Source organism: Zonotrichia albicollis, chromosome 5 (genome assembly GCF_047830755.1).
Source record: "Zonotrichia albicollis isolate bZonAlb1 chromosome 5, bZonAlb1.hap1, whole genome shotgun sequence".
Lineage (NCBI taxonomy): Eukaryota > Metazoa > Chordata > Aves > Passeriformes > Passerellidae > Zonotrichia > Zonotrichia albicollis.
The window spans coordinates 32213068-32228233 of NC_133823.1; the positions used below are offsets into that span (position 1 = coordinate 32213068).

General features: G+C 38.5%; 1 protein-coding gene across 12 annotated transcripts in view; it reads left to right on the forward strand.

Moving 5' to 3' along the window:
• The window catches only part of PALLD (palladin, cytoskeletal associated protein), a 184424-nt gene that overhangs the window by 113309 nt on the left and 55949 nt on the right, over positions 1-15166 (forward strand). For 2 of the 12 annotated variants that reach the window (XM_074541221.1, XM_074541222.1), the window contains exon 1: positions 3146-4020. The exons of 9 other annotated variants lie outside the window; for them this stretch is intronic. The gene's annotated coding sequence lies outside the window, so the exon portion shown is untranslated. Of the gene's footprint in view, positions 1-3135; positions 4021-15166 lie in introns of those variants that run through there. One more of the 12 variants, XM_074541220.1, reaches the window with a different exon arrangement.

Here is a 15166-nt window from a genome sequence, read left to right on the forward strand (position 1 = left end):
GGAAATCCTAATTTTGCATTCTGACCTTCTAAAGAAATCTCGAACTCTCACACATTCCAAGAAAATCAGTGTCCTGTTCTGGCTTAGGAATCCACATTCAAAGCTATGCAGAAAAACTTTGACTTTTCTGTCAAAGTTTTATCCCACAGTATTGGAGGTGATAATGTAGTTTTATGGAGATACTCTTTTTTGCTTAAATAAAATTTTAAAATCTGCAATGGTTGTCATGCCAAAGCTTATTTTGCACAGCTAGTGTAAATGGGATGCATTTCCCTTATGTAGGAAAAGCAAGGAGATTGCTGAACTGTCCTCCATAGATCATTGAATTCAGTAAACTGCATGTGAATCACTTTGGAAGCTTGTAAACTCTTTCAATTCCCTCTTCTGGTCAGTCCTTTGGGTCTGCTTTACTTACATTTCCATCTGAGTTTAATGATGTTGGAACTGTAATATGATGCAAAGCTGCATTGTAGCTAGCTGAATACTATTTGGGTTGATTTACAGGCATGCCTATATCCTCTCATTAATTTCCAGATTTTAAGACCAAACAAATCTCATGTCATGAGTGTGCCTCCTTAGAAAGCACCATTTGAATCTCAATCACTTCTTCCTAGATACCAGAATTTTTTAAGTTCCATTTGTTGGATTTTTTTTCTTTTGTCAAAATATCCTGTCTTGGTTTAAAAAATTTGTGACTTCTGGTCTTAACTAATGTGATCAGAATTGCGCACTCCAATATAGCTTTAAATGTCTCAGTTAAGTCAGCAGCTACAATGCTAAATTTTTATATATTATAATCAAGGAGGCAAGGATAAGAAAGGAAACAGAAGTGTAGGTTTTTGTATTATAGCACTTGGAAAACAGCAGTTGTTTTTATTTATAAAAATATATGTATGCTATTAAAATACACTTCCTTCGCTGAAGATACACTGCAGGCAGAAAGATTGCATTTAAATGCTACAAATTCTGTAATAGTTTAAGAATTTGACAGACACTGTCATGAAGTCCATTGAGCTATTTTCATTTATTTTCACTCACTGCTGGAATGTGATTACTTTGTTAAAGGTTTTCTCCCTGCATTTTCAGTTTTTCTTCCTGAAGGCATCCTTTTTAGTTTTTGTACTTCAAACAATACTAATTTCATTTTATTTATGGGGTGATTTGAAAAGTAAATCTTAATTTTGTGAAGCTTCTCAGAATGTGAAGGAATACTAGCAAGAAAACTTCAGGCAGTTTGTTGTTTGCCTGCTTTACTAGTGATATGTACCATTATCTTCCCTGGCCCACAGAAATTACTTGTTGGGCTTCTTCATTTTTCCAAAAGCTGTTTGTTATTATTATAATTATGTTTTAATTATTTTCTTAAATATTAGGACTTAATTGGAATTGTAGGCAATTGTCTTTTTATGTGTGAATTATTTTCCCTCATTTTGGTTTGCTAGTCAAGCTGTTGATATAGTTGGAAACTCCTTAAACCAGAAACAAATGTTCCTGGAACTGGAATTATAGGCAAAGTTGTTTACAAGAAAGAATCACAGATCATATTAAGTTAAGCATATGGTTTTGCTTCTTTTCTCTTTGGATCTTTATCTTGCAATGTGCCTCATGCTTGTTTCCCAGTAAGCTGAGCTTCATTTTCACTTTTCATGCCCAAATATGCTGTGGAGTAAGAGACAAGCGTCTTGAACTCAGCTGCTGTGCACAAGTTGTCTCTGCTTTCATCTTCCATGCCCATGAACGGAACATACACATGCACACATAGACAGAAAATTCCTACGTGCAAAAATTTTAAGGGTTGTGACAGAAGACATGTTGGAGAACCTAATGCATGTCTTTGATGTAGTATTATCTCAATCTGTTATAATCAAATACAAAGGAGAAGGTGAAGTTAAGAGATGTGAAGTCCTGGTAATGTTTTTCTATCACTGACTTTTCCTACTGTACATCAGTCTGCCCGTTGCTGTGTGTGTTGCATTATCTGCACCTGTTACAGGCCGCAACAGAACTATGTTCTGCTTTTTAGATAAAATTCTTGACAAGCATACCTACCAAAAATCATGGAGAGACCTGATCAGCCATGAGTGATTCTCCTTTTATCTTTGTACTATCTTAATACCATGTGTATGAGCTGCCATGCTTCTTGCCCAGAGTCATGTACCAGAATTGGAAACAGGGTGCTAGTGCAGCGCCAGCCTTCTGACTGCCAGGTCCTGGCATGCCACTCTGCTCTAGCAATGGAGAGATGCTTCATTTTCCCCACCCTTTTTCCTAATTGGCAGCATTCCTCTGTTCTTCCTGTTGTGTTCTGGAGGGACTGAGTGATGTGGAGTGAGTTCTGAGTCCTAAAGAGGGCTTAATGGTGAAAAGGTGTGACAGGGGTTGAGTAAGCAGAGAAATTTTCACTCCTACCTTGTTCTGCATTGTCCACTGTGGAATGAAATTTCTCAGGTAGAGATCTTCTCATTTTGGAGGTTCATACTAGTAGGGAAAAAAGAGTTATTGTGATGTTCTTGTAAACCAAACAGATTTCCAGGCATCCAGAGCTGATCTATAGTACACACTGATTGGAAACTGGAGCCCAGAGAAGAGGATCACCCTTGCTTTCACCTGCCCTGAAATTTTTTGCCTGTTGTCCAGGATGTTGAGCAGAGCTGAAAGGCAGCATGTTCATAGACTTACTTGCTGCTTGTGAGGCAGTAAATGAAAGTGATACCACTGATCACCTCCATGGGCTAAGCATGGAACTGAGAATAGTGATTTTATAGATGTATCTTTTGAGATTATCTATCTTGTTTTAAGCGGATGTTGAAGTAGATGCTACTAGTCATTAGTTGTGTGCTATGATTGCTTATAAAACTGATGTTGGTGTGTAACCTGTAAGAAGGCAATCTGTGTGGATCCAGACCAAGTGGCTTATGGTAGGAAGGGTATGAACCAACAATAGAAATCTGACACTCTATCTCCTTGTGGGAAAAAATAAGAAAAAAAAAAAAAAGAGGAAAAAGGAAGAATTATCTACCTTCAAATTAATTCCTTAGTGGAATATGTAGTAGTAATTAATGCATTTACAGTAAGTGACACTCTGGAAGGTTTTGCATAATTAGATCACAAAACAATTAGATTTTTATATCATATAGTCCATTTTTTCTGATCACTGATGCAACTACTCTTTGGCAGGTGAAGAACACACAGGAGACTGTATGTAAAACAGATGACTGCAGTGCAATATCATCATTTTTTTCTGAAAAAAGTTTTAAATTCAGTTTAATCTGAACACTTGGGGTCTTGGTAGTGATGAGTAGTGGCATCAGTTAATTTGAAGTTAATTTAAAAGAACACAGAAGTGTTAAAGAACTTAGAAGAACGACTTGAGACATCGCTTCTGCAGTTGTACATTAAACGAGTAGCCATCCCACCCGCTCTGTGATGCGGAGGAAGATGATGTGGCAATCGTGGAAACTTTTGCCTCGCAGAAAAGCTAAAGTAAATTCTCTTTTGTGCATGGCAATATGGAAGAGTCTGGGATGTTTCTCTAGGCTGACGCAGCGCCTTCTCAAGTTTTTCTGCTGGCTGTGGATGTTCCTGGAAGGAAAAAAGTGAGCTTCCAGCCGGGGACCCGAGCATTTTTTGGCAAAAAGTGTACCACAGAGTCCACAGTGTACCACAGAGTCACAGTTCTTGCAGCTCCGAGGGAGTAACTGAGACTCGGGCTGCGGCAGCGGGTAGAACCATCCCGATGGCGACTCGCTGCGGGAAGCCCGCGTCTCGCTGCCATTCCCGGCAGCCTGATTCCGCCTCCCTCCGCACGCCTCAGGGCGCCCGCGGCGGCCCGGGACTCTTAACGTGAAGCGGCGGAGTGGGACGCGCCGGCGGCGGCGGCTCTCGGTGAGTCACGGCGCGGAGCGGCGCCCCGGGCCCGCCCTATATAGCCCCGGGTACCTGCGGGCGCCGCTCCGCTCCGCCGCCTCCCGCGACACCGGCGCTCGGCTATGTGAGAGCTGCCCGCTCCGCCGTGCCCAGGTAAGACGGCAGCGTACTCTCAGGAGTTCGCGCTGACGTGTCCTCTTCGGATGAGGTTACCTCACGGCAGAAGCGGTGATGGGAGGCGAAAGGTCAGGGTACATGAATTCATGCTGCAGTCGGACCGGGCTGACCGCCTTTCTTTCGAGTATTTCTACTTTTGATCTGCACTTTCTTGATCTTTTAGTTTGCCTTATCGTCTGTAGTCGCATTCGAGTTTGGCTGATGCACTTTATTGCCGACCCTGGCGGTCCCCTTGATGTTTCCAAAGGCAAAAAAAGGATGCTTTTGTGGCGGCAGCGGCTCTGTGCATCTCTGTAGCCCAAGGCTTGCTAAGTCAGTCCTTAACAAATATGATAGGGCAGAAAACTATGAGTGCCTTGCCAGCCTTCTTTGTACGAGACATCTGTAGGAACCCAGTGATAGTTCTGGGTGAAGAAGATTGGTAATGGGCAGGAGACTTGATCTTTTAGAAGATTTACTACAGCTTCTTATCCAAATGAAACCAAACATTGGAGTTTTGGGTTGTTCTGTGGAATTCATACGTCTAGAAGGAAGACATATTTGGTCATCCAGCACTTAATGTACTCTTGTAGCTAGGTTTTTTTGTCTAATGTTTATCACTGCTTGTTGAAAGGAATTTGGTGTTACTTAGTAACTTTGTAACTTATAACAGAGGGTTTTTTTCCCTTCTTTTCCATGTCTGCAGCACACATCACATATTTGTTTAAATTTTAGTAGTGAAGACAAAAAAAAATAAAAAAAAAAAAAGAAAAGTTTCCTGGCAGTAGGCACATAATTAGAAAGAAGGCTGGGAAAAGTAAGACTGGCCTTCTTTATAATGATGTGTTTACAGAAACTTGGAAAGCAGAGATATGCATTGGCTATCAAAGAGAAACCAACGTCTGCTATTGGAACATTTGGGTCAGCTTTATATTAAGGAATATGGCACTGCAGAGCACACATCTAAAAATAGGAGTGGACACAGTCAAAGTTTCATTAGGCTTTGAGGTCAAGAAACTATTTTTCCATGGTATTCTGTGGCTGTATTGAACTGAAACCATGATTCCTCTGAACAAACCTTATATTTCTGAAATTAACTTTGTGAGATGTATTACATGCTGTGCAGAAAGTTTTATGTTCACTCACAGGTTTGTGTGCACAGAGGTACACTGGCATTCTGGGGTGGGAAAAGTTTTGATGACGTTCTTTAAGAAAGCCCAGCAGTTTCCAGACATCCAGAGCTGGTCTGTGATTCACAACGCATACCAGACATAAAAGGATTAAGATATAGAATTGATAACAAGAGGGTGGAAAAAAAAATCATAGAAAAAGTTCAGCACATGCCCACTGATTGTACCTAAACCACTTCACTATGAAAATGAGGCAATCTTGTGAGAACAAGATTCTGACAGAGATTGTTGCATCCTGCTTTTGGTTGGGGAACAAAACCTGAAAGAGCTGTCTGTGAAATTATGTTCTTTTATTGATTTTCCTGGCCAGAAGGAGAAACCCTGTGGGAAAAGGTGGGGGCAGAGGGATAAGAGTTTGAATAAAAGAAACTGGAAATACGGGGTAGGAGATATACAGATGTTCTTGCAATGTTTGAAACACACAGGAATATGCAGGTAGGATATTGTTGGAATTGGGAATGTCTCATTTGGATAAAACAAATCCTCATCTTTGAGATAGGGGAAACCTGATAGTGGATCTCATATTTGAGATGAGATTTCTTTCATCTTTGAGATAGTGGAAATCTGATAATCACAAAGTCAGAATTTAACAAGTTATCACACTGTAATCTGACATAGCAGTTTTCCTAAAATTGCGACAGTGGATATATGGTAAATGTTTGTTAGCAGTTGGCAGATATATGTCACATAACTTTTCTTGCTGCTTTCTGAGTCAAGAACATTTTTGCAGTAAAAAACTATCCTGACAATTTGATGTATGTTTTAACTAGCAATTTAAAACTATTGATGTAAGATAAATGTTTTTGTGCTCTTACACTTACTGAATTCCTAGAAAATTGTCTATTATCTTCAAAGTATTCTGAAGTTTCTTTCTTCTTTTCTTTTTGTTTATATTACTGGCAAAGCTCATCTTGCTGTACACTCATGCACCAATTATTGTGGGACTATTGACTAGCTCAAGCCTACTGTTTTCTCTTTGCAGAGACTGTGTGATGATTGCAACATACAAAACTGCAGAGTTTTTTAAGCTGATATGATGGTTGTGGAGGGCATCTAACTGCTCCGCAAGCAGGAGTGTGATTGGAGTTTTGTCATCCACTTTGTGGTCTGTGTGACTGCAGCAGCCATTTCTAATAGCTATGTTAGAACAGCATGCCTCCTTTTTTGTAAGGACACAGTGGTAAATCTGATGAGTAATGTTCAGCTGTTGGGCTTTAGGCATTGGAAGACCAAGGATGCATTCTGCCTGGAACTGACCTGTGGGATGCTGGTCAGTCCACTTATATGGAGAAATTCTTCTTTCTCTCCTCTACCGAATTTCTTCCTATTACTCTGTTTCAAAATGATCCATGGGAGACTTACCTTATTGAACTTACCTGGTTCTCAGCTGGGCAAAGGAAACCAATCATACTTGTAAAATCATGTGGTTGATGGAAAATATTGTATTCCTCTAACAACAACCTAATTTCTCATCTGGTTCTACTTAAATTAGCTGCTTTTCAATTTTACTCATGCCAACATTCATGTGGATCCATGTGCCTGGGAGCAGAGTAGACTGTCACTGAGTGTGATGTCATATATGTAGGTTTTCTCCGTGTGTATAGCATCATTTCCTGTAGATTGTGAATATTTGTGGATACTACACCTGAAAGACATGAAGATAAAGGCCAATGCAAAGAAACTCTGAAAGGTGAAGATAGCATATGCAAGATTAGTTCCATCATTTCAAAACAAAATATTTTATATTATTGGTATGTGGTTTTTTTCATTTGCTGTTTACTGTCCAAGAAAGGAGTCTTCAAGTATTTGGGGGTTGTACTGTACCTTAACTGATCTGCAAAGAGTTGGTGGCCCTAAGGAGGTTTTGTTTTCCCCCAAAAAATTTCAGGATTATGTAGAACGTATAAATTGACTGATAGTCTCAGATATATTCTTGAGAACATAATAATTGACGGAAAATCTTTTATCCTGAGAATATTATTTAATCAAAATATGCCTGTGGACTTATGTATTCATGTATCATCTTCCATTGGAAACATTTCTACTTTCTGAACAGCTAGCATTTCAATGCTGCATTAAGTAATAAAGTTCCTTTTAGAGGGAAGTGCCCACTCAGTAATAGCAATACTCAGCAATGATTTCATAGCAATAATAGATGCATTTGGAAGAATATGTCTGGAGTAATTACTAACCAAATTATAGTATGCATAGAAGACTAATTTAAACCTCTTACCTGCAGAAGGTGAAGAATCTTGAGACCACAAGTGTCAGAACTTATTGGATCATTATAGACAATTTAACATTTTGGTATTCATATATTAAATATATAATTATCATAATGTAAAACATAATTACAAAGAAGACTCAATAATTAAGGCAGTTCTTTTTAGATGTGTAGTCCACATTCTGGGTTAGCACATGAATAGAAAATTTAGGAAATACTTTTCCTCCACATTTCTGTCTAGACACTTACATGGTCCTTTTCCCACCTGCCTGAGACATTCTAATCTTTGCCAAGGCAGGAAGTTTGTATTTCCTTTATTGAAGCAGAAAGTGATTGTAATTAGTGTATTGTGTGTGGCACTCCCCAGCACTTCCCCCTTCCACAAAGGGAAGGAATTTTAAGAAAAACAGCACTTACTTTTATATAAATAAATAAATATAGTGGGGTCAATTTCTTGCTGGGATTTCTGCCTTGTTCACCTGTGTGAGGTGAGTCAAGAAGCAACTAAATCTGCTTTCTCTAGTTTTCATAGTGTGCATATCTCTCCAGTGATAATTTGAGTAAGAAATCTTTGATTACCTTAGATTATCTTAAACCATTGTTTGTAGCGGTTACTCAGAATTCTTTCCAGTCCTTCCCAGGACATTCTTCTGAGCCTTGGAAATTGTATTCATTCACATCAACAAAATATGTTCCTGTTGAAATTTCTCTTTAAAATGGACTTCAGATTTTGTTTGTTACCAATTTCAGAAGATGGACTACATTATATGTTGTAGGATATAACACAGGATAAGAAAAAACAATTCTTCTAATTATTCTCTTTGAGAAACCAATCTGGTATCACAGTACACTGTAGTGTATTTCAAGCAGAAAGTGATGAGGGGTTGAGTAATAATATGGAAGGGTTATTTAGTTGAAGAGTTGAGTCTGTGCATCAGGAGCTGCTACACTGCATTGCCAAAATGTCCAAGTTCTGGTAAATGTTCATAGGATGATGCTTAACTTATTTGTTCTTTTGGGATTGTTTAAAGTAAAGGGTTTTTTGGGAAAATACTATTATTTCTAGACATGATGTGTCAGCCAACAGAAATGTACAGGAAAATATTTTTTTGGTTTTTATTGGCAGCAGGGCTACATTTTTTTTTCCAGACTTAAATGTAAAAATAGATTAGCACACAAAAAAAAAAATCTGTTTTAGTGGTGTTAACGTTTATACCAACCATATAACCCCATTGAATTCCCAGTAAAGGCTGATACTTGTTTTGTATGCTACTGTGTGTAAATAATGGGAAAACACAATGTATTACATTTACAACATTAATATTTAACTTTTACAATCTCAAGTGGATTGTATGCTAGTGAATCCTAGCATTTACAAAATTTCTGTTTGTTCTCAAACAAAAGGCCAAGAAGGCTGATGACACCCTGGCCTGTATCAGCAATAGTGTGGCAGCAGGGCCAGGGCTGGGACTGTCCCCCTGCGCTCTGCACTGCCGAGGCCGCACCTCAAGCACTGTGTTCAGTTTTGGATCCCTCACTTTACAAGTGACATTTTGATGCTGCAGCATGTCCAGAGAAGGGCAGCAAGGCTTGTGAAAGAACTGGAGAACATGAGGATTGGCTGGGGGAGCTCAGGATGTTTAGCCTGGAGAAGAGGAGGTTCAGGGGGACCTCATTGGTCTCTACAAGTGTCTGAAATGAGTTCGTGTTGAGGTGGGGATCAGTCTCTTCTTCCATACCTGAAGAGGATCAGAGATAATGGGCTCAAGCTGAGAAGGGGGAGATTCTGATTAGACATCAGGAAATAAAAAAAAATTATATGGTTTAGTGATTTAGATGTTACAGCGGTAGTGCTGGGTGGATGATCTTGAAGATCTCTTCTGAAACATTGAACTGTAATAAAGATTCAGTCAGCTGGATTTAATTTTTAAATTGCAAATTAAAATGAATTCCTCTCCTGTGATGAAAAGAAATGTACATCAGAGAGCAAGAAATGCATGCTGGCAGTATCTGGTAGACAGGACAAACTTCATTAGGAGGTCCTGCCTGGGCTCCAGTGAATAGAAAAAGAGAATGGAATATTTAGATTTTTTTGTACTACTGCTACAGATTCATTTAAAAAGTATTTCTCCAGCCACACTGAATACAGAAATCTGGTTTAAATCAAGACCCGCATGTGTTACAGAAACTTTTCTCAGGAGAGCCAACCTGCTGGGTTTAGGCCAAGCTTTCAGCTGAGCTTGCTCCTACCCATTTTTGCACCTTACTCACAACGTGGAAAATCTATCCTTAAAATAGCATAATTATTTTTCTGTAGTTGGATCTTGAAATATTTGTAAATTAGTACTCTATGGCTGAATTCAGTCTTCTAAATAGGCTGAATCCGAGTATGAAAGCACTCACTAGAAACATCATTGTTTCTTTCAGTTCTAAGTGCCATGTGTGTATGTACATCCACATGTGTGTAAAATGTTTCTAACTTCAAAGAGCAGATTATGCAGATTTTTTTTATGAAAGAAGATAATGCAAGTCTGTTTCTGTGTGCATATGAATCTCATGGTGTGTGAAAATATATATGTGTGTGTGTGTCCTTACACACACACATCTACAAAATCTCTGACTTATGAGGGTGCTTTGTTTAAAGCAGCTATTAAAGTGAAAAACTATTTTAATAGCCAACTTTGGCCAGCAAGGAGATTCTCCAAGGCAACATAGAAAGTTTTGCACAAATGAAAGTAGAGTTTCCTTTTCAGAAACCCAGTGGTGCTGTATTTCTTTTAGCCTACCTCACTCTACTGACATTGGCTCTGAAATACAAAGCCTTGCTTTGCAGTGTTTGAAGGTTTCCGGAGGGCACCTAATTTATGGTTATTTTTGTTCTGACCCAAGATCTAGTGAATTTTTTAGTAGAAGTGAAGCTTTGAAAATCCCAGGGGCAATCATAATGTTTTGTGGATGGGGTATTTTCGCGCAGTCTGTGTTTGTGTGTGATTTGCGTTTCCTGTTGAACCTTCTAGGGAATTTAATAAAGGCGTGAGTTACTTGGTATTGCATTACTGATGGTGAGCCTGTTGCAAGATGATGCTGTTTATTTCTGTGCAAATCTGAAGTGCTTAAAACCAGAATTATATAAAGAATATGTAAAGGGAATATTGATATCCACACTTACAGAGGTGTTGGTGCATATAAAGAAATGTTTTTCAGGCATTTTAATGAAAAGACTGCCTGGGTTTCAGAAATGTTCATCTGTGTTTCTCAGCTGACAAGCTACCAGATTGTATTTTCCTCTATAAACTGCAGATTGTCTTCTTTTTCAGAATACATATATTCCTCATCTGACATGGCCAAATTCTACTCTTTTTCTGCTTCCAATGTTACCTGATAATTTTTGTGTATCCATGGCAATTCTCACATGCATGAGTTCAATGTCCTTGCTAATAATGCTTATTTTTTCACATATAACATTTTTAGGCAATTTTTCAGGCAATAAATAGATGGCCATATTGCTTGGCAGTGCTCTAGGAGAAAGTCTTGATTTCCTATAAACTTCATTGTTTTCCTATCTTTTTCAAAATCTGGAGATCTGTATGTGATGTAAAATAGAGAGACGCCTCTTCTGTGAGTGTCTGTAGGCATATGAAATGCATAAGGTGAGACTGTGGAAGTTCACACTATATTGAAAGTACATTGTGTTGTCTTATGAGTCTCTAGGATGTTACGTGTGGTTTCCATTCCTTTATCTTTAGTGACTTTTGGAGTTTCTGCTAGAGATTTTGCAGTTATTAACTCTTTAACATTTCCTTAAGGGGTTCATCAGGAATTTCTGGAAAATTATTGCTTCTGTTTTCTGCTTTGTATTAAAATACCTAAGCCTCTATTTAGGTTTTTTTATCTGTTTGCTTTTGGTTTTAAAAAAGAGAAAAACAATCCTACCAGTTGTAATTCAGAAGCACTTATGCTTAGATGCTGCTTTCATGGATATGCAACTGAATTAGATGACTGTTGCATGCACATTTTCCACATAGATGGAGAGAAAAAAGGAGTGTCTGTTAGGATAAAATCAAAATGGTATGTCAACATTTTCTAAAACAATGGATGAACTTTCAGCTATTGACTCTGAGGCTACATCTACAGTTGTCTATGACCATAAACCACAGCAGCTTGAAATGTTTCTGAAATAAAAATTATACACTGATTCTAAAACTCTAGGGTCCCATGTCTCCCATCCTTTCAAAAGTTAATGTTCATGTTGATGGATAGGTATACAGAGACAATTAATATCAATAATGACATTTGTCAGAATCACATGAAATACCCAGAAAACAGAGGAGGAGGCCCAGAATCAGGATCTCTGCCAGGTTTCCCTTGCTCTCCTACCAGTTACATGGCTGCCATCAGCAACCAGCTGCAGGCAGCACGTGAGCCTTCTCTGCAGCCCTGGCTGGAGCCTCTTGCACCACTTCAGTCCTGATGTCAAAGGCGCGCCATGCGCTGTGCGGGCTGGTGCGCTGGAACCATTCCTGGCGTGGTGAAGCTTAGCACTGACCACATGCATCGCACTTAGCCCAAAATCAAGGACTTGGTTTCAACTCTGAGGAATTTTTTGGGAAGGAAGCAGTGCTTTTTGGAGCGGGAGCTGATATCTTACAGGAACAGAGGTTTGTGATTGTCTTAAGTTTCAGAATACCCAGCTGGTGTGTGATATCTCACTGGAAGTTTTCTTCAACAGGCGATCCCAGAGATTCTGCAGGATCACAGAAGTATCAAGAAATTTAGATCTCAGAAACATGCACAGAAGTTGTGGATGTTCTGTTTGTTACAGGCTGCAATTATTAAAGAGGGTATTAACATGCGAGCACAAATGTTATGAATTAGTTTCAGGTTCTTTTGGTATCCAGGTCTTGAGATGAAGTAGGCTGTTAGTGCGCTTCTTCAACAGATGTCATTATCATCCGTGGGCATGGCTCTGTGGGATGAAATATTTGGTTCAGAAAAAGTATAGAAATCTTTAATATTAAAGATTTAACATGTTGTTGTGCAAAAAGGCAAATAGGCAAAAAAGGCAATAAAATACCTCTGGTTTCATCATCTTCTGGCTGCAGTTTGCTCCTTCTACAAGTTGCCAGACAGGGCTATTGCATTCTCACTTTTAACAGTCTTTGAAACTGTTTTGAAACTTTGTAAAGTTAACATTCCTGTTGGGCACAAACTTTGGACTTTTTTTGTAGTAGACTGTAACTAGAAAAGAGGAGTGACCCTAGGGACAGTTAATTATAATAAATTACAAGAAAGCTCTGTTGAACCACTGAGGCTAATTGTCGGTTTGTGACTAAAACACAGCACTTGCATAATGTCCTTTTTTGGGTTAAGAAGATAGATGTTTGTGCTTTGAGCATTACTGCCTGCAAATGCAAGAGACAGGTCCTGTTTACTGAGTGAATTCTTGTAAGAGTACTGAATCAGAGGAACTGTTTGCAATGTTAATATTTGAAGGAACATGCTCATTGATAAAGAGCACAATAGAATAGAATTGGAATGCTTTTAAGCAGGAAGCTGATCAGCAGTAAATGAAAGCTGAGGGAGTTGAGTGAATTTGAATGAACATACGGAGCTCTGTGATGCCCAGTATTTTTGCTTAGTAACTTCTCTTTTTGGAGAAAAGATTTATTTTGTCTGCCAGAATTTCCAGTACTGGCTGAGCAAAGTTGATTATGCTGGGTAATGGAGGATTGACTAATCAGAGTGAAACTGGGATGTTTGGGAGAGAGCTGTAAAATGTGTGAATTTCTTTCTAATTAATGGAAAGGCCAGTGCCCCATACAAAGAGTGATACAAGACAGAAGCTGCTTGTCTGAGAGATTAAAATTTTCACAAATTCATAATTAAATAATACTGTGCCTCTGAGTTATGGAAATTCTCTGTCATCATTGATGGTCTTTTTGATAGAGGTAGAATCACGGAAATTTGCTGTTAAACTTCCTGAGTTACCAATGTAACTCTCTGTGGTTCGTTTTTGAAACTGTTCTCAGATGCTTCCTCTGTTTAATTACCTCAGATTCCTCAAAAGTTGTGTTATAGGTTGTTCACTGCTTTACATGAATTTGAAAATGTCTTTGAGAGACTTATAAAGGAAGTAAGTTACTAATATGATCAGTTTCTCAATTAATTGCCCTTCATTTTGCAAACTTTACAGTTTGCTAAAATCACTGACCAATGGTGAAGTTTGAGAATAATTTAAGGTAACTGCGATATGCTGCATTAAGGACAGAAAAGAGGTAGTGAAATAGGTTTTTTGATACTGAAGAACATGAAAAATGTGTTTTCCTTATTGAGAAGCAGTTCAGTGTTTCAGAATTTTCCTTGGATGCTCTTGGATGTACTTGTTCAGGTCTAAATTAATGGTTTGTCCTGTAAATTGCTGAATGTGCCTAATAGTCTTGTTATCTGTAATCAGGCCTTGCATTGCAGAGACTCCGGTCATATGGGTATTGCGTGCTGATGTACAGGTTGGGATGCTGTGTGGACAGGAACACGTTGAAACTAAACTTGTGCTTTTGGTTTAATGAAACCATTTCAGCGCCTTTTTTCAGAAAATATTACTAGTTTTGCTGTTATGATAGTATGCATTGTCCAGTGTTTTTGAATAACTCTTTCCACTCAAATTCTCATTGAGGTGCTAACTCTTAGGGTTTATCTGTGGCATTTTATGTTCCTGAGTAAAATAAGGATTTCATTTACTGCTTTTGGTGAATTTACACACTGGCCTAAATACTGAAGTCAGGCAATGGCTGAAAATAACTCAAAGTTATAAAAGTCTTTAGGAACTCTCAAGTTTACTTATTTGTGTTTCATTAACTCTAAACTTTTCTGTTTCTGTTCTATAATAAGTATGTATACCAAAGTAGTTCAGAGCACTTGTTGTGATAGCAGTATTTATCTGATATAATTTCACCAGCCTAACTGCTTCCTTCAGCTCTAGTTTCATGTTTCCTAGCCCAAAACAGAGGGAAAAGCAACATTTCTAAACTGTAGGTGAAAAGTGCTACATAGAATTAGTACAACTAGGTGCTAAGCCAAAGTTAATTAAGTGATAATTAGGTGGTACTGAAGGAGATACCTTCTGATTTATACATTTCTAGGCATTTTAAACTGTTATTCAACTGATATTTCTTCTGAAACTTCATTGTGTGAGCTGTCTCAATATTGCATAGCAAAGACCTTTAAGATCATCAAATCCAACTCTTAACCCAGCACCACCACCACGTTCACCATTAAACCATGTCTTTAGGTGTCATATCCATACAGTTTTTGAACACTGCCAGGGATGGTGACTCTACCACTTCCCTGGGCAGCCTGTTCTATTTACAGCTTGTAAGAGTTAAGTATTATTGCTACCTTCATCATTTAACAAAAAAAGTTCTCCTGAGCTTGTGAGAAATTCTGCCATACCATTTATTTCAATTTTTGAACCAGATGATATGATTCATCACTGTTACTACAACTACCTGGATTTCTTGCCCTGGTAAGCCTTCTCTGTGGTCTGAGTAAATCTTGGAAAAAACTCTAGAGTGACACCAAGGGCAGGGAGTTAATATCCATCCAAAAAAGTCTCATACTCCTTTATATATAGGGACATCTTCCAGGCACAAAAGAAAGATTTCTGCATTTTTACTGCTTAAATATGCTAATAAAGGCTGCTGCAAAAGGTAGAGTATTCAGACATTGTAAC